The sequence below is a fragment of the Hyaena hyaena genome, unplaced genomic scaffold (genome assembly GCF_003009895.1).
Source record: "Hyaena hyaena isolate Hyena2069 unplaced genomic scaffold, ASM300989v1 scaffold_150, whole genome shotgun sequence".
Lineage (NCBI taxonomy): Eukaryota > Metazoa > Chordata > Mammalia > Carnivora > Hyaenidae > Hyaena > Hyaena hyaena.
Window position 1 is genome coordinate 2,984,176 of NW_024080782.1, and position 18,910 is coordinate 3,003,085.

The following is an 18,910-nucleotide window of genomic DNA, read 5'->3' on the forward strand; positions in this document are numbered from 1 at the left end:
TGAAAGTAAACCTCATTCACCACAGTCATCTTGATTACAGAAGTGCTCACATCCCATGTGAAACAAGTATCATTCTTCTATGCTGGCTTGCTAGCTTGTATCCCATAATGCAGTGGTTACTTTTTATCATAGAAGAAAATTTCTGTTTTTTTCCACCATCTATGCAGAATCATGTAAACCATAACCTGTAAGAGGCAAATGATATTTAAGTATTGATACTAGTCATCTCCAAGAGTGGAAAGAATTGTTTTAGTTTAGTTGTGTTTTTGAAAGGTGTCCGTTCAAGGAGACCATGTTTTCTTTACCCAGAGCCCTAAAGTTTTCCACTCTTTCTCACCAGTATCTCTCAGTGAATGGTAAGACCACCACCAGTGTGGAGTCAGGATTCCACTGTGACTTAAAGTGGTCTCAGAGTATTAGCTCCAAGGCCATACATGGCAGCTATGGTATTTGTGGGATTCACCACTGGAGAACAGAACATTTGTATGTGTTGAGGGGTTTTCAGGGACTGCTGGTGGCCGACATTTGTTTCATAGATGAGAGGGCCATTCACTTTTCCTGTCAGAGTGAGTAAGGCTTACATTTCAATATTAGCTAAGCATCTGACAAATAGTTCCGAGCAGATAAACTGCAGAAAACAGAGAGCCAGAAATATGATTTACTAGAGTGTATCTGCCACTCCGAAATGAGTATGTACACTTAGAAATAACCCCATATCTCACCTGGTGAAATGCTGAAGTATAACTTGAAAACACAAACTATGACCTTTTTTTATTCAGAAGTAGTTGAGGGAGTTTTAATATGAGGAATATCTAATATTTCTGTCCCATTACTCAACTTTGTGGTCCAAATCCTCCAGCAAGGTCTGCTGAACACACAGCCTGGAGCCAGGGATACTTTGGGGAGTAAAGTATCAAGGGTGGTACACAGCAGGTGACCTTGTATGCAAGCTGGCCTTGTGCTTAGGAGACAAAACTTGGAGTGGTAAGCAGGCATTCAACAGACGCAGACACAGAAACACAGGGAAACTGTAGACTCCATGAAAATCTCCCCAAAGGACAGGAAATATGCTTGAGTTGGAGCTACTGGAAGTTCAAGCCAATTTCCCTCATCTTTTCTGAGACAAGTTTATCTCAGGACTTGGGGACACCCACAAGGCTGATATATGCAAACTTGCCTACTATATTTAAACATGCCTATATCACTACTTATTAATATTTATGGCTAGCTATTTCTATATGGCTGGGATACATCTTTTTAAAAAGCCAATTTGAGAGCAGAACCTGATTGTGTAGATCTGTCACTTAATCACAACTATAGAGAAGTCATTTAAATAAACCACAAGGTCTGACAAAGGCTTTACTCTTCATCCATCCAGGGGCTGCTCATCCCAATGACTTGTGACTTGAAAGCATCCTACCCATACAGTGGTTCCCACATTCCTTTCTTCTCCACCAACTAGAAGCTATTCTGCCACCACTTGGTAGCTTACTTAGATGGAAGGGCCTAAGCAACTCCAGAAGTATCTGGTAATTTCTTTCTCTTTCACTAATAGTCACAGAGCCTGGCTATTTCAGCTCTAGCACTTGGTAACTCTATCCTATTGGTCAAGTTATGTATCCTCTTTCTTCCTATTTTCTTTCTCATCCTATTGCAAAGGGACATTGAGGGAGACCAAATGCAATCATACACATGAAATGTTGAGGAGAATTCCTGACACACAGTGTTTTTGTAGTATTTTTGCCATTTTTATTCAACTAATTTTCCTTAGTCTGACTCCAGATTCAAGGAGTAAACATATGATGGTAATTTTTCCCTCTCTTTCTTGTCTAGAGGACAAGAATGCTCTGATCATGCAGGCCCTAGTGACAATGATAATTCTAAAAATGGCATCCCTATTTATAGCTCAGTCTCTATAAGCTTGGTTAATGTGACTATGTCCTTGAGAGAAAAATCCAGTGTCTGAGAGTTTATAAATGAGAATCAATCCTTGGACTTTGGCGAATGCACTCAAGGGATGCTTCTTTGTCAGTACCAACCTCTGTCCCATCCCTCTGATTTCTACAGCTCATTTTCTGGTTGGCCACATAGGCTACATGCTCGAATCACATCAGGATGTTCAAATACAAGCTTGGGGATGGTATCCATTCATTCCAATGTTTAAAAGGCTACCCTAGGTTGTGAAGCACAGATCTGGACTAACCCCCAAATTTAGTGTTAACCTTAAAATCCTAAAGTCAGAAAAAGAGATTTGGATTCAGTGGGTCTAGGGTGGAGTTTTGATACCTATCCTTTTAACAAAAACCCCAGAAGATTGTAATGCAGGTGGCTCTTGAAACATATTTTGAGGAACAGTTCTAAAAAAAATAAATGGCCAGTTTCATAACCACGTTGAGCCCAAGGGGCAAACAGAAGAGATGTTGAGTAGGAATTACGACAAGGGCTAGTTCTCTCACAGACTATCACAAAATACTGAATCCGAGGGAGTCATGGGTAATGTGAAATGATTGGAAACAGGTAGGGGAAGCCAACAAATGCAGTCTCATTACAGGCTTGGAGAGAGCTTTTAAAAGCACAGGCCAGGGCCCAACATGCCTCTAGTTTTACAATTCCAGTGATGAGTCTCCTTGCATGACCATTCAACTGTGCTAGATGCTGGCTGGGGTTAAGGAAAGAAGAAAGCTAAGAAAAAATAAAACACACAAACAAACAAACAAACACAAAACAAAGGAGATGAAGAGAATAAAGTGGTGGGAAAAACAAAGGCAGTCGTCCTAGATTATCGTCTGTCCACAGCCAGGCAGAAGGATTACGACTGAGCAAGAAGTGGAGTGCTGGTTATCTGTCACTCTCTCCCACCCTAATCACCAACCTCAACCCTAACACCCAAGCCACAAACTGTCCTGTGTGCTCACTCATATGAAATTACAGGGCCACTGTTGTCCCTTAAACTATGGTGAAGTTGGATTATTTTGCCTTTATTAGCAGTCCACTGCAGACTGGTAATAGAATACCACTTTCCTTGGGTTCACTTCAGTTGTTTTTCTTCCTCATCTAATCCAAAGATTCAAACTATATGAACATGGAGCAACTCTCAATGTTATATTGAAAGTATTAGAGATAATTAAAGGACTTTTAATTTACAGCTGCTATGTCATATGCTCCCAGAAAATAAGGCATAAGAGAAAAAAAATTCTTAAACCAATAAGGAAAAAAAAAATCCCACAAACAACAGACAAAAGGGATTTAAGTACTATCATGCAGAAAGTATTATTTTATATACATTCGAATGGTAAATATTAGTTTTACAGCATTTAGGTTAAAAGGAAGAGGCAGAATTTGTCTGCATATGGAAAAAAAATCACCTGACACACTTTGTGTTTATAAATAGAAGCTAACACTGTAGGGGAAAATCTGGACTACCACCCACACAAGACATGATATGCACTTCTTACCTTTCTGAACCCCCCTCTTCTTGCCCCCATTCTGCAAGAACTGTATTTCTTCCTATTTAAACCTTACCTAAGCATTTTGGTGATGATTTAATTACTGCATCTAAAAAAAGCCACTCAAGTGGCTCCTTTAAGAAAGAAGACATGTGACTGGTATTGCCAGGGCTGGGGGGGAGGAACCCCTATTTTTATAAAGGATGAGTGTGTGAGAGGGAACATCTGCCACATCATTTAAAAACATGTTCTTCAAGGAGTGGATCCTCCAACCTGTCCAAATGGCGTTATTTAACAAACATGACATAATGAAGGTTTGGAGAAGTCTTATCCCTAAAATACTGCAGAGGCACAACCATTTAAATACCCAAGCAAAGTGAGTAAATGAGAAATAGCATCAGACTGAGTGCATAAAGGGAACAGAAGGGATGGAAAACATAATACAACTGGTTGTGGGGCTACTAAAAGGATAGGAGAATAATATTTTTCTGACCAAGAATGTGTCTCATTGGAAACTAAAGGCAGATGAACTGTTCCTGAGACACTTCCCTAGTTTACTCAAGATTAAAAAGATGTATGGAGTGAAGGGTATGTGGAATTGAACTTTAGGATTTATGGAAGTTAAAAATTCACCTTAAAAATTACACATAGTCGGATGTAATAGCTAATCAAAAAAAGTGAAAAGTCATGCATATTAAGAGAACACAAATCTATGTTCTACAAGTTGAGGGAATTGTTAGTTAAAAGAGTAAATTACTATAATACTGTCCTTGAAATAAATAAAACTGAACCATAGTTAGGGCTAGAAGCCACAGACTACCTCTCAAATCTGCATCTATCTGTATTTTATTACAATCAGAAGATATCTCTTAAACCTTCTAATCTTTTACTTCTTACTGACTCTGTCTTACCCACCCTGGGGTTTGTAACTGTACCCCAATTATGAAATCTCTATTCAGAAATGCAGCTTCTCTTTCCTCAGGATGGCCCTGTAGCCAAGATTTCCCTTAATCTCACATGACCCCAGAGAAAAATGCCAGCCTGCAGTACATACTAAGTCCCCCCTGGTAGAGCTGATGTGGTAATGACAATGATGAGTCTGGACATCTGCATATGCATCTGTCTCTAACAATATTGTGTGACAAGATCTCCTGAAATGTATCTCCTTCAAATGATGCAGAGATGCCCCCACCCTTGCCTCCAAATATCTTCGTGACTTGTGTCAGCTCTAGAAAAGAACATAAAGACAGCCGGGAAAATGCATTCATCTATGACTTGGCAGCGATGAGGAACAAAGGTAGGGAAGTGTAGGCATGGCTTCTTTTATAGTTTCAACCAAAAAAGATGAGACACGGAGCAGGTATGACTATTTGGGTTAAGTATACAAAATAATTGCAGAAATCATTAAGGCCTATTTAACTGAAGAGACTGCTTTGGGTAATAAAGTTTTAGTTTCCTTGCTATATTTACTTTAAAAATATTTACAATTAAAATACGGTAAAATATTAAACATTATAAATAAATTTTCCAAAAACCTAAACTATTGAGTCAAGAATCATGGAAGGCATAATTTTCATGGATTCTGCAGTGGTTACCACAGTGCAGCAGTTTCTAGCTTCACATGCATCAGAAGAATCTGGCGCTCCCGTTACAAGAGACTGCTGGGTTCCAGCATGAGTTTCTTAGAAATTTGATTTCACAAAGAGTTCCGAGGGTGTGCTAATGATTCCTGTCTAAGGACCACGCTTTGAGGAACATTGCTCTAGTACGTAAGAACTTCAGGGTTAACCACAGAGTCAATAACTTGATTTGTTCTTTGGAAGAATCTCCCTGGACTGTTGTTCTTTATGACTGCCTCTCTGTCAACTGTTAGTCTTCAGAATATTGGTGTCAAGCAAAAATTCTTATCCCCATCTCTTGTACTTAACCTACTGAGCAGTGATCAAACAGCTTGACAAAAATCAGTACATTTATTTTTATTTTTTATTATTTTTTTAATGTTTTTTATTTATTTCTAGGAGAGAGAGAGAGAGACAGTGTGAGCAGGGGAGGGTCAGAGAGAGAGGGAGATACAGACTCTGAAACAGGCTCCCGGCTCTGAGCTGGCAGTCAGCACAGAGCCCGACGAGGGGCTCGAACCCACGAACCGCGAGATCATAACCTAAGCGAAAGTCGGACGCTTAACCAACTAAGCCACCCAGGTGCCCCAGTACATTTATTTTTAATGTGTAATTTTACATCAAAAGAAATTAGCATGAATGCTTGCTGGTAGATACCCCCCAGAATTAAAAAAAAAGTTTTATGTTTATTTATTTTTGAGAGAACAAGAGAGAGAGAGAGAAAACAGGGGAGGGGCAGAGAGTGAGGGAGACACAAAATCCAAAGCAGGTTCCAGGCTCTGAGCTGTCAGCACAGAGTGGGACACGGGGCTTGAACCCACAAACCATGAGATCATGAACTGAACCGAAGCTGGATGGTTAACTGACTGAGCCACCCAGGTGCCCCAGTGCTCCCCAGAATTCAAATATGGGTTTTGTGTTCATTATTTCCTTCTTAGCTGAGCAACATTTTCCCAGACACGTCCTGGTTCAAAACTGCTTTCAGATGGATAATGTTCCCGGGAATAAAGAACATTTAGTGAGAATACAGTAGGAGCTGGGATGGTGAAGTTTCAGAATGCTGCCAGAAAAGACAGTCTATGAGAATTGCAGAACTTTCCAACCTTGCTGTGGCCTGCCGGGATGGTTTCCCAGGAAAGGAAAAAGCATTGATTTGGAGGAGTAAGAGTACCTCCATGTGTCCCTGAGCCTTAGCACTGATGAAATGTGCTGTTTCCCTCTGCATCATTGTTTAAGTACTCCCTCATCCCACTGGCTTGTAAAGTGCTTATTATTCAGAAACAGAGCAGCAGTATTCCCCTATCAACCTCTGAGAGTCAATGTTGAGTGATATTTTTCAGTTTACACTTGCGTGAAAAATGTGGAGTGGGCTTCTATGAAGATGGAGTAGAAGTAATTTTCCCTATTCCTACTACTAAGTACAACTAAAACCCTTGACATTACACATAAAATAAGCATAAAAGAACATTTGAGAGAAGGCAAACCAACTATGGGCCTTGGGGCCCACGGAATGACAGAGTGGTGACTTACTTGGGTTTTTGCATTGCTTCATATATCCCAGATGTGTAACTGAAGAAATCGGAAATCCAGAAATGCCAACACACACAGATGAAAAAAGGGAGGCCAACAAAAGCATGCTCTATCTAGCCAAAAGACAAGGAAAGGAGCAATGTAATAAACAAAAAAAATTTAGACAATAATGGCTTTATTCCAGCTATATAAGACAAAAACAATGTGGCCCTAAGACCTCTTACTTCACAAGGCTGTACCAAGGAGCCCCCTTTTCCTCATCCCCACTCATATAATAGCCCAGAAAGCCAAGTACTTTAAGTTCAAGCTCTTTAATTTAATCACATCTACAATATCCCTTTTTGCCATATAAGCTTCCAGGAATTAGGATCGGGCTGAAGTCCCACCAAGTGGTAATGGGACTTCCCCATCATCCACCTCTATTATGTTGTCAATGGAGACTTTGTGGAGAGGCTGAACTTTTACCCCCACCTGGCAATATCAGGTCTCCCCTCCCTATCTCCATTGGATGGTGTCATGGGAGGCCTACTGGAGAGTCAGGACTGTCATCATGGCCCAGGAATAATCAGACCACTTCTGTGTCCCCATGTTGTCTATGGATTCCACTTGGGGAACAGAAAAGTGGCACTTCCACCATTCTCAACAAAGGAGGTATCAGTGAAGACCTAGTGAGGAATTTGAATTCATAATCCCCACAGTAATGTAGAGTCCCCTGGGGTGACAAGGGAGACTGAGTGAGGAGCCTGCACCTCTCCCCCCACCTGGCAGGGATGAGGTGGCACCATCCCCATTTTGCCCAACGGGTTGATATTACCAGAAGACAACTAAAACAGAATGTTTAAGTAAGATCCAGAGTCTCTTAATATAATAAGAATGTAGCCGGGTTTCAATAGAAAATTATTACACCAAGAACCAGAAAAATCAGAAACTGAATGAAAAAAGACAATCTATAGATGCCAACAACGAGATGACCAAGGGATATTAGAATTATCTAACAAAGTTTTTAAAGCAGCCATAATAAAAAAAATACTCCAGTGAGCAATTTATGAACATGCTTGAAACAAAAAAGGAGAAGATATCAGCTAAAAAAAAAAACACATAAGAAAACACCAAGTGGAAATTCTGGAACTAAAAAAAGCCCCAATGACCAGATATAAAATACTGTGGCCCAGTAACAGCATGGAAGTCACAGAGGAAAGAATCTGTGAGCTAGAAGATAGAATAATTAAAATTACCAAGTCTGAACAACAGAGAGAACAGACTGGAACAACAACAGAGCCTCAGAGATGTGTGTGTATGGTAGGTTGAATAATGGCTCCCAAAGATATTTAGCCTGATCTTAATTGCTGGAAGCTTATATGGCAAAAAGGGATATTATAGATGTGATTAAATTAAAGAGCTTGAGACATGGAGAATATAATCAACTATCCAGGTGGGCCTTACATATAATCACAGTGCCCTTAAAAGAGGGAATCAAGGGAAATTTGACTACAGAGAAGAAAGTAGGAGATGTGATTATAGAAGCAAGAGATTAGATTGGTGTGAAGAAGGATTTGTGAGTCAAAGAATATTGGTAGCCTCCAGTAGCTAGAAAAGGCAAGAATATGAATTGTCACATTAAACCTTCAGAAGAAAGCAGCCCTGTCAACACCCGGACTAACCCAATGAAACTGATTTCTGACTTCCAGCCTCCAGAACTGTAGGCGAATAAATATGTGTTATAAAATAAGCTGATGGAAATTTGTTACAGCAGCCATGGGAAAATGAGACTACAACAAAGATCTAACATTGGTACTATGGTACTATAATAAAAGACTTAACATTCATGTCTTGGAGACCTGGAATGAGAGGAGAAAATGGAGAAAGCTGAAGAAGTACTCAAAGAAATAATGCCTGAAAACTTACCAAGTTTGACAGAAGACATAAATCTACAGATTCTAGAAGCTGAATAAATTTGAATGCCAAACAATAAACTCAAAGAAATCTGTGCTAACACACAGCATAGCCATATTTATGAAAACTAAAGATAAAAAAATCTTAAAAAGGACAAGAGAGAAATGACACTTACCTATGAGAAAACCAAGATGAATGACAGATGTCTCAACAGAAACCATGAAGGCCATAAAGAAGTGGCATTTTTTCAAGTGCCAAAAGAAAAGAATTGTCAACTTAGATTGCCATATCCAGTAAAAATATCCTTCAGGAATGAAAGGGAAATCAAAACATTCTCAGATGCAGGAAAACAAAGATATTTTGTCACCAGGAGACCTGTCTGCTCTAAAAGAATGGCTAAGGAACTTTTCAAAACCAAAAGGAAGCAACAAAAGAAGGCATGTTAGAATATCAAGAAAGAAGAAAAAATATGGAAAAACACAATGGACTTCCTTGCTCCTGCTGAGCTTTCTACATGGTATTTGACATTTGAAGCAAAAATATTAACACTGTGTGATGTATCTCGAGGAAATATTTGACAATTATACTATAAATGGCAGAGAATAAAAGGATGTAAAAGATGTAACGTTTCTATGGTTCACTAGAATGGATAAAATGTTAACTGCAATATACAGTGAAAAATTATATATAGAGACAAATAAAAATAGAATTCTACCAAAGCTCAGGTAACTGACATAAAAGCAAGGAAAAACCCATAGAGAAAGTAAAAAGAGAGAGAGAGAGAGAGAGAGCAAACAAACGTACTGGTAGACATAAGCCTAACATATCAATAATTGTAGTAAATGCAAATGGTCTAAATACATCAGTTAAAAGATGTTGGCAGAGGGGCGCCTAGGGGGCTCATTTGGTTAACTGTCTGACTCTTGATTTTGGCTCAGGTCATGATCTCGCTTTGGTGGGATTAAGACCTGCATCTGGCTCTGAGCTGAAATCATGAAGCCTGCTTGGGATTCTCTCCCTCCCTCTTTCCCTCTGCCTCCGCCTCCCCCCCAAAGAAACATTTTCTTTAAAAAGAATGAAGTAAGGGATATCACTAGAGACAGTGCAGCATCAAAAGAGCAAAAATAATTATGTGTTTCTCTACACAACTAGATTTGACAACTTATATGAAATGAACCAATTCCTCAATAAACTTAAAGGACCACAATTCACATAATATGAAACAGATCATTTGAATAGCCTATAAAATACTGTTATGGGGTGAACTGTGTCCTCCCCAAATTCGTATGTTCAAGCCCTAACTCCCTAGTCCAGAATATGATCACATTTGGAGATAGGGCCTTTAAAAGGATGATTAAGTTTAAATGTGACATTTAGGGTGGGTTCTAATCCAAATTGACTAGTATCTTTACAAGAAGCAGAAACCTGGACACACAGAGAGACACCAAGGATGGACACACAGAGGAGAGACCGTGTGAGGACACAGCAAGAGGTCAGCCATCTGCAAGCCAAGGAAGAGGCATGAGAAGAAAACAAATCTGCTGACACCTTGATCCTGGACTTTCAGTGAGAAAATACAGTTCTGTTATTTAAGCCACCAGCCTGGGATATTTTGTTATGGCTGCACAAGCAAACAAGTACAAGTACTGAAGAAATTGAGTCCATAACTAAAAAACAAAACAAAAACTACTAAAAAAGAAATCTTCCAGACTAGCTACTTTCACTGAGGAATTCTACCAAATATTTAAAGAAGGATCAATACCATTTCAATACCAGTTCTACACAATCTCTTTGAGAGAATAGGAAAGGAGGGAACACACTGTAACTCATTTTTATGTAGCTTGTATTACTCTGATACCAATAACAAAGACAGTACCAAAAGAGAAAACTATAGACCAATATCTCTTATGAATATAAATGTAAAAATCTTTAACAAAATATTGGTAAATAGATTATACAAAAAATTATACACAATGCCTAATGGGGTTTATTGCTGGGACACAAAGCTGGCTCAATAGTAAAAATCAATGCACTCTACCACAATAATAGGCTAGAGAAGGAAAATTCAATGATCATATCATTTGGTGGGGGGGAAAGCATTTGATAAAAATTAATACCTATTTGTGATAAACACACTCAGAAAAACTGGAACTAAGGTGAAAATTTTCAATTTCATAAAGAACATCTACAAAAAATTTACTGCTGATATAATACATTATGGTAAAAGATAATACTTTCCCCTGAAGATAAGCAACAAGTAAGAATGTCTACTCCCAGGCCTCTAACATAATATCAGAAATTCTAACAGTGCAATAAGGCAAGAAAACAAAAGGCATACAGATTAGAAAAAAAATAAAACTGTCCTTACTTTCAGATGATGTGGTGGTCTATGTAGACCATTCTAAGAAATTACAAAAGACATTCAGATCTAAGAATTCAGCAAGTTCCCAGGATACAGTATAAACATAAAAAAAATCAATAAATTCCTATATACTTGTGATGAATATTCCAATAGGTGTTATGATAGCTGTCATTCTAATTTGCATTCCTTAAGGGATAATGATGTTGAATATCTTTTCATGTGAATATTTGCCATTTATATATCTTCCTTAGTGAAATGTCTTTTTAAAGTCTTTTGCCCATTTTCCAATTGTTTGTTTGGTTATGTTGGGGGAAACTGGGTAAAAGTGACCATGGGATCTCCCTGTATTATGTCTTACAATGGCAGGTGAATCTCCAATTATTATAAAATAAAAGGCTTAATTAAAAAAAATATGGACTGGATATATTCATATTTTCAAATTATATTTGCCAATTTAAAATAAACATACAGTATGATTTTTATGTTTATCTGTATTACTTTTTACAATAATACATAATAACACGTTACTTTTGCCCATGTTGGTGCAGGTGACAAAAGAAGATACAAACATAGCTGTTCTCTTTTCTCTACCATGTTGACACTATCAAATCTGTTCAGAAAACACCCTGGGTGCTGTATGCAGTTCCTGGCACTGTTCTTGGCTTGTGTGTGCTGTCAAACAGGCTACATCATGCATTCGCTTAAAATAAATCAGAGCTTTATGATCATTCCTTGGCTAAACATCCCAAATGAAAAAGATATCATCCATTTTATTAATTTAGTCTCTACTTTGTTGATGGTTTTATGTGGGAATTACCTTCCTATGCTAAAGTTCTAAAACATAGTTACTGTTGATTTCTTTTTCCTAAAAATTTTTAATGTTTATTTAATTGTGCAGGGGCAGAGAGAGAGACACAGAATCCAAAGGAGGCTTCAGGCTGTGAGCTGTCAGCACAGAGCCTGATGCTGGACTTGAACTCATGAACATTGAAATCATGACCTGAGCCTAAGTTGGATGCTCAACCGACTGAGCCACTCAGTCGCCTATTGTTGACTCTACTTTTAAATTAAATCATAAGTCATTTTAGGTGATAAAACTATTGAAGGGACCTGACTAATTTTATGTGGTAATCACTGATTTGTTCACTACTATTGTACTGCTCTTCCACATGGGCATAGGATCACATTGCGTTTCTCTCTTCTCCTCTTCTGGTTAGGAATGGCTATATAATTTGCTTTGGCCAATAAAATATGAGTGAAAGTGGCAAGTCTTGATTCCTGGTAGAAGTGTTTTACAACTTGTGGGTGATTCCACATGTTCCCATGTGCCTGATGAGAGAGGAGGATGTCTGGATGATAGGGCCCTTATTAGCATGAATCTCTAGAGAAGAGGATGTAGAACAGAGTCTTTTATTGACAGACATGGACACATGGCATTAGCAAGAAATAAACCTTTGTTCTTTTCAGTCACTGAGATTTGAAAGTTGTTTGTTATAACTGCATAACCTAAATTATTATAACTGATTAACATACTTTGTATTTACACCAAACACACAAAATTCTCAGCAATGGGACCCTATACAATGATATCAAATTGTAAACTCCAGTTAATGAATTGCTCATCAGTATACTTGATGTCATTCCCCCACTCCGATAATACCACACACACAGACACACAAACCACATAAAGTCAGATCAAGACTTTGGTACAAATTAAAGCAATAGTTGACTATTCCATGATGTCAAGCTTGGTATGAAACTGAGCATACAGAGAAGTGATGCATCACTTTCTTGATAGGGATACCTGAGTCACAGAAAATGTATCCACTGCCTTAAGCATTTCCAACAGTTTCAAAGGGAAGAGTCATGAACTTGTATGTGTGCTCTATGTACAAAGTGGGATTATTATGAACATTCATCATATCAGCTGCATGTTACCCATCATTTTCAGGGAGAAATAACATTGACCAACATTTTTAGACACTGTGCAAAGATCTCTATATGCATTAGCACATATTTAATCAACTAGTACTTCACTTTGCTAACAACATATCCCATGTGTCTTAGGTTAACATTATTTGGATATTTTAAATTACTAAGTTTTTTTTTTATTATCGGAACAACTGCGGAGTCATGTCAGATGATCCCAATGTAAAAATTATCAGGGTCTTCTAAATTTTATCAAGACAATTTAACAGATGGGTCTATGTCATACTTTATAGCCTCTTTGTAGTGCATACTCTGGACACACATTGGGGGTAGATGAAACAGATTTCTTAAAATTCTTAAATCTATTAATGGTCCCAGAACTTCCAGCTATTAAAATTATTCCCCAAATTATTTGAAATGCTGAAGTGCATAACCTTGATGTTAAAATTTTCAATAGTTTCAGTGTGCCTGGTAGCTCAATGGGTTAAGTGTCTGACTTTGGCTCAGGTCACAATCTCGCAGTTTGTGAGTTCAAGCCTCTCATTGGGCTCTGTGCTGACAGCTTGGAGCCTAGAGCCTGTTTCGGATTCTGTGTGTGTGTGTCTCTCTTTCTCTGCCTTTCCCCTGCTAAAGCTCTGTCTGCCTGTCTGTCTCTCTGTGTCTCAAAGATAAATAAACGTTAAAAATCTTTTTTTTAATTTCAATAGTTTCAAGTGCTGCTCAAATGACTATTTTTTGAATTTAAAATCATATAACATATAATACATTTCTCATAATCTAGCAGTCACTGGTCTTTGCCTAGGAAGTGATATATTTCTTCTTGTTTTATGTATATTTTGCCCGTAAAATATGGGGCAAAAAGGATTGTCATAAAGGAAGTTATATTTTTTCCTCACTGATTTTATTAAGGGAAAAGTAACCAAAGGCTTAAATTAGGAAGTGTTATTATTTCCAAAGATGATGGGAATGTAACACAATAGTAAAACTATGAATTAGGTATTACACATTGATAGTTAACAGTGTGAACTACAGTATTAGAATATTTGAGGGGTGCCTGGGGGGTTCAGTCAGTTAAGTGACCAACTTTGGCTCAGGTCATGATCTCGTGGTTTGAGAGCTTGAGCCCCGTGTCAGGTTCGGTGCTGACAGCTCAGAGCCTGGATCCTGCTTCTGATTCTGTGTCTCCTCTTCTCTTTGCCCCTTCCATGCTCATGCTCTCTCTCTCTGTCTGTCAATAATAAATAAATGTTAAAAAATGTTAAAAAAAAAAAAAGAATATCTAAATTTAGGGTTTATCTCTACCTCTGTGCCAGTGGTCATGATTATTGTTCTCTTCATGCTTTAGTTTCCCATTCTATAAAATGAAGGTGGGGTAATGCAGGCAGACCTCTCAGCCATTGTGAAGAATACACAAGTTAATTTTTATATAGCCCGCAGAATACCCAGCACACTGTAAATATTCAATAAACTTAAATTGCTTTAGATTGTAATACAGGGGTGCCTGTGTGGCTTAGTTGATTTAGCATTCGAATCTTGATTTTGAGTCAGGTCATGATCTCACAGTTACTGAGTTTGAACCCCACATCTGGCTCCATGCTAACAGTGTGGAGCCTGCTTGGGATTCTCTGTCTCCCTCTCTCCTTGCCTCCCTCCCTCCCTCTCTCTCTCTCTCTCAAAATAAACAAAATAAAACTTCAACTGTTAATACATATGTCCCCAGCATATTCATCAGTTAATACCACCTCCCTTACTCTGGGGCCTTTTCTGTTCCCTTGGACACTTTAGAGCGTCTTAGGGACTGTGTGATGAATCAATTGCATTTCTATTTTGAGGCATTCTGCCACTTTAACAACTACCAGACAGACGGATAGATACACACACACATACCACTAGTTTTTAAAATTCAAAAGAAATTGTTGAGGCAAATAAAGAAAGGGATTATATTTCACTAAACTTAAATATCTTTCTGCATATATAATAATAACCACATTAGGGTAGCACACGCTCTACATGCTTTAAAAGGTATTGAGAATTTTGTAAACCCCACCATGTTCCGAGATGAATAATGAGGGTAAATAGTATTGCTCCTGGTGAATAGAGAAGCATAGTGATAATCAGAGTGGAGCAAAGGTCTCCAATTCAGAAAATAATTCAGAAAAGATTTATGAAAGCATTTAGGAAGTCAGTTAACTTAGTAAACACCTCCTCATATGTCAGTCCTCCACAAATATGTGACTGCTAGGGCATCTTGTTCTGGCTGGGGCACAATCCTCTATCGCACATTCTTTCTTTCAGAATTCTTTCTTTCAGAGAACTTACCTCAACTTGCAAATAAATATTTGTTTGTAGAATTAGTTTATTAAAGCTTGACACCCTCCCCGCCCCCATGTTGGCAGGGCTCACTCATCTTTCTGCTTCCCGTCAATCCCCACTTCCCCATCCAGCACCTGAAACAGACTCCCAGAAAGCAGAGACATTACAGTTCTCCCCAAACTGGAGGGCTGGGACTTGAAAACAAAATGTCATGTTAAATCCACCAGGTGAAGTAGAAGTAGCAAAGGAATGCTTTCTCTAAAATAAGTAACAGAGGTTAGAAAACTGGAACAGTTCTGAGTCAGGTAAGAAAGGTTATACTCATGTATTATAATATTTACACCTTGATAACAATCAACATTTTATATAAATAGACTGGGAAAGTTCAAATTCAAATTTCAATATAAAAAAAACACTGTGTTTGATGGCAGGCAACTGTTTTGACCACAGCTCTCTGGACTTTGGTATCCCCAAAATAAAACTGAAGCCATATTTTGGGGTGTGGAGGAGGTTAACCACTGAAGAATGGGATTTTTTTCTCACATCCAAAGAACATGTTTCCATGTAGTTCCGTTGGATTCTAGTCTTTTCACTTACAATGTTGAATAATTGTGGGTTTGAAATATGTATACTGAATTTAATTAAATTGAGAGACAAGAATTAAGGAAATCTATGAATGTCAAAATAATTTGAAACTGGCATGTGAAGGAGCAATTAAATTTACTTGACAAAAGTAACAGATGAAGACTTAAGAGAGACATTCGTCCAATAAAATGAATATTATGAAAGCTCCAATGAGAAGCTCAAATGAAGAGTCATTCTCTAAATGTGTGCAGTCTGGAGTCTCCCCCATTGAGATCTTTCTTCTCTTCACGGTTCATGTAAGGCAAGTGGAGATTTTTTAACATATTTCAACTTAGAACTAATGAGAAATTTTTATTTCAATCTTCACAGCTACATGACTTTATATAAGGCACGTACAATTGGCTAAAAGGTATAGACATACACAAATGGCCTCAAAATATAACCTGCTTTTAATCACTGATAATTGAAGGAGAATTGCAGAATTCTTTCAAAGCTGCCTAACCTCTTGTCAGAGTGACTGGATTAAAGATGATTAAACTTTTTAAAATATTTTGGTACTCTGAAGAAAAGGATGGCCATATTTTGAGCAAAGAACAGACTAACACCTTAGGAAGTTTAAAATTAAGTGAAAACGAATGTATCAATTCAGCCATCAGCCTTGTAATAATTTACTTGGCTGATAATCTTAACTGCTGAACATCTTAACTTTGCTGGTAAATCCTACTTTAGTCTATATTGTTGTAGGAAAGTTGGCTAATTGTGACAAAAGTAGTCAAAGCGTTTTTGCTATAATTTATATTTATAATCCAATTTTAATAATGGTATTAAAAAGAAGAAAACAGGGGCGCCTGCGTGGCTTAGTCGGTTAAGCGTCCAACTTTCGCTTAGGTCATGATCTCGGGATTCGTGGGTTCGAGCCCCGCGTCGGGCTCTGTGCTGACTGCCAGCTCAGAGCCTGGAGCCTGTTTCAGAGTCTGTGTCTCCCTCTCTCTCTGACCCTCCCCTGCTCACGCTGTCTCTCTCTCTCCTAGAAATTAAAAAAATAAGAAGAAGAAGAAGAAGAAGAAGAAAACATTGTGTCCAATGCCTAGCACACAATTACAGTGTTGATGTTGGTAGAGAAATGTAGTCAATATATGAAACAGAGAAGATTTTAGTTACAATGGGGTACCATATACATGCCAACATATATATGTATATAAGACGCTTAAGAGTACACTGAGAGCCCAACTGGGCTATAACATTTAACAACTGTACAACTTTAGGCAAGTTATTTCACCTGTGTCTGGATTTCCTCAACTATAAAAGGTGGATAATATTATTAGCTAACCCTGATGTTGCTGTAAGAATTAAATGAGTGAAAGCATACAGAACTAAACCTGGAACAGAAGGAGAGTGGGGTTTTTTTCCCTAAAGTTTCTACCTTTGGAATAAGCAAGAGAAGTATTTTTTGTAAAAGAAATTAATACAATATAGGCTTCTGTTATGTTCAAATGGAAACACAAACACGTTCATCCCAAGTGATCCTAATACAGAACAGGAAAACTTGAACGTAAAGATCAACTCAAAAGACCATTTTGGTTTTTCAAAGCAAGAATGAACCTAATGGTGGTAAGTAAGCTGCGCTGAAAGTGCACATCCAGTATCTTCCCCCCCCCCCTCCGGGCTCCACACTTATCTTCTCACAGCGATACCCCAAGCCTGCCAAAGAGTAAAGTTTTACTACCGAGTCCCAGGAATGGTACCATTGAGCCCAGCACCGCCGTCGGGCCACCCTTCTCTCCTTGCCTTTGGTCTTTTGACAGACACCTCTCCGTCTCCCACTCCAGGCATCAGGAAGAACCTTCCATCCGCCCTCTGTCCAGCGGAAAACTCCAAAATGGGCAACAGGCTATAAAAGCTGGGGCCACTCACCGCCCCCCCACCCGAGCCCACATCCGCTGCCTGCCGCCCCCCAGCGCCGAGCGCCCACTCCCACTCGGCATCCGCCCGGGGAACCGCAGTGCATTGCAACACGCGCAGACGCCGCCGGCTGCAAGGGACCCATCGCAGCCTTCCCGGTCGATACCCGCCCCCCTCCCCCAGACCGCTCCCCAACGCGAATGCCGTCCACAGTGGAGGCGGCCACGCCACCTCCCAACCGCTCAGCCCGCGAGGAAGACCCGGAGCGCAGCACCGACAACAAAAACAACTCGACCCGCGCCGCGACGGAGCCGGCTGCCATCGCCAGCCCGGGAGCGGCGCGGCAAGGCGGCGGCAGCGGGGGCTGCGGCACGCGGCCGGGCCTCCGCGGGCGGGCGAGATTTACCTGCGCGGCCCCGCGCCCCCGGGCCGGCCATCCTGCCGCAGCCGCTACCGCCGCCCCGCGGGCCCGAGGCGCCGCCCGCCGCCCGGGGAGGCGCCGCGCCGCAGTCCTGGCTGCGGCGCCCGGCACATGGTTGGCGCTCGCGGCGGCCGGCGCCCGCGCACAGGTGGGAACCCCGCGAGTGGGCGTTGGGGCGATTCCCTTCCGCAGCCGGCGCTCGCCGCCCGCTTCCACTCTTGACTTTGTCGGTGCGCGGCGCCTGCCCTTGCTCCGGCAGCCCAGCCGCCTGTGCCCGCGCCCCGGCGCCGTGGGCGGCTGCGGTCCCTGCGCAGCTCGGGCTGCGCGTCATGTGCATCTCCCGCCTCGCCGCTCGCTCCGCCGCACCGGGCGGCCCGGGGGGCAGCGCTCGGCGGCCCGGCCGGCGCCCACTCCCCGCCCGGCACACGGACCCCCTCCACCCCCGCGCCCTCCCCCATCCCGGAGCTGTCAGGGAGGAAAACGCCTTACACACACCTTGGAATGGACGGGCGCCTCAGTCACCGACTCGCCAAACTCTTAGAAGGTGTCCATTGGTCTGCAGGGAGGTTTGGGCATGGAGTAGGAGCCTCTTTCTTATTATTTAATAATGTTGGAAGTGCCGGGTCCGCTGCCAGAGTTGTGGGTCATGTGGGCACAGCAGAGGCTGGCTGCTGCCAGTACCAGGGTTTCCTGAGGATCCTGAAACTATGATCTCATCCTCCTCATCCGCCTCCCCCGCCCCTCTCTCCGCGGGCGCGCACGCACAGCACACACACACACACATACACACACACATGGACACACACGCGCGCACACACACTCACACTGCATGCACTATCCTCCTTCCTGGACCGAAATATTCCTCCAGGGAAATACAGTGTTCATGCTCTTTATTGGGGGGGAAAAATCC

At 40.6% G+C, this 18,910-nt stretch overlaps 1 protein-coding gene across 11 annotated transcripts in view; it reads right to left on the reverse strand.

Annotated features, from left to right (window-relative positions):
• The window catches only part of DTNA (dystrobrevin alpha), a 359,840-nt gene extending 341,203 nt beyond the window's left edge, over positions 1–18,637 (reverse strand). For all 11 annotated transcript variants that reach the window (XM_039238894.1, XM_039238893.1, XM_039238892.1 and 8 more), the window contains exon 1: positions 18,496–18,637. The gene's annotated coding sequence lies outside the window, so the exon portion shown is untranslated. The remainder of the gene's footprint in view (positions 1–18,495) is intronic.
• Between the last annotated feature and the right edge of the window lie 273 nt (positions 18,638–18,910).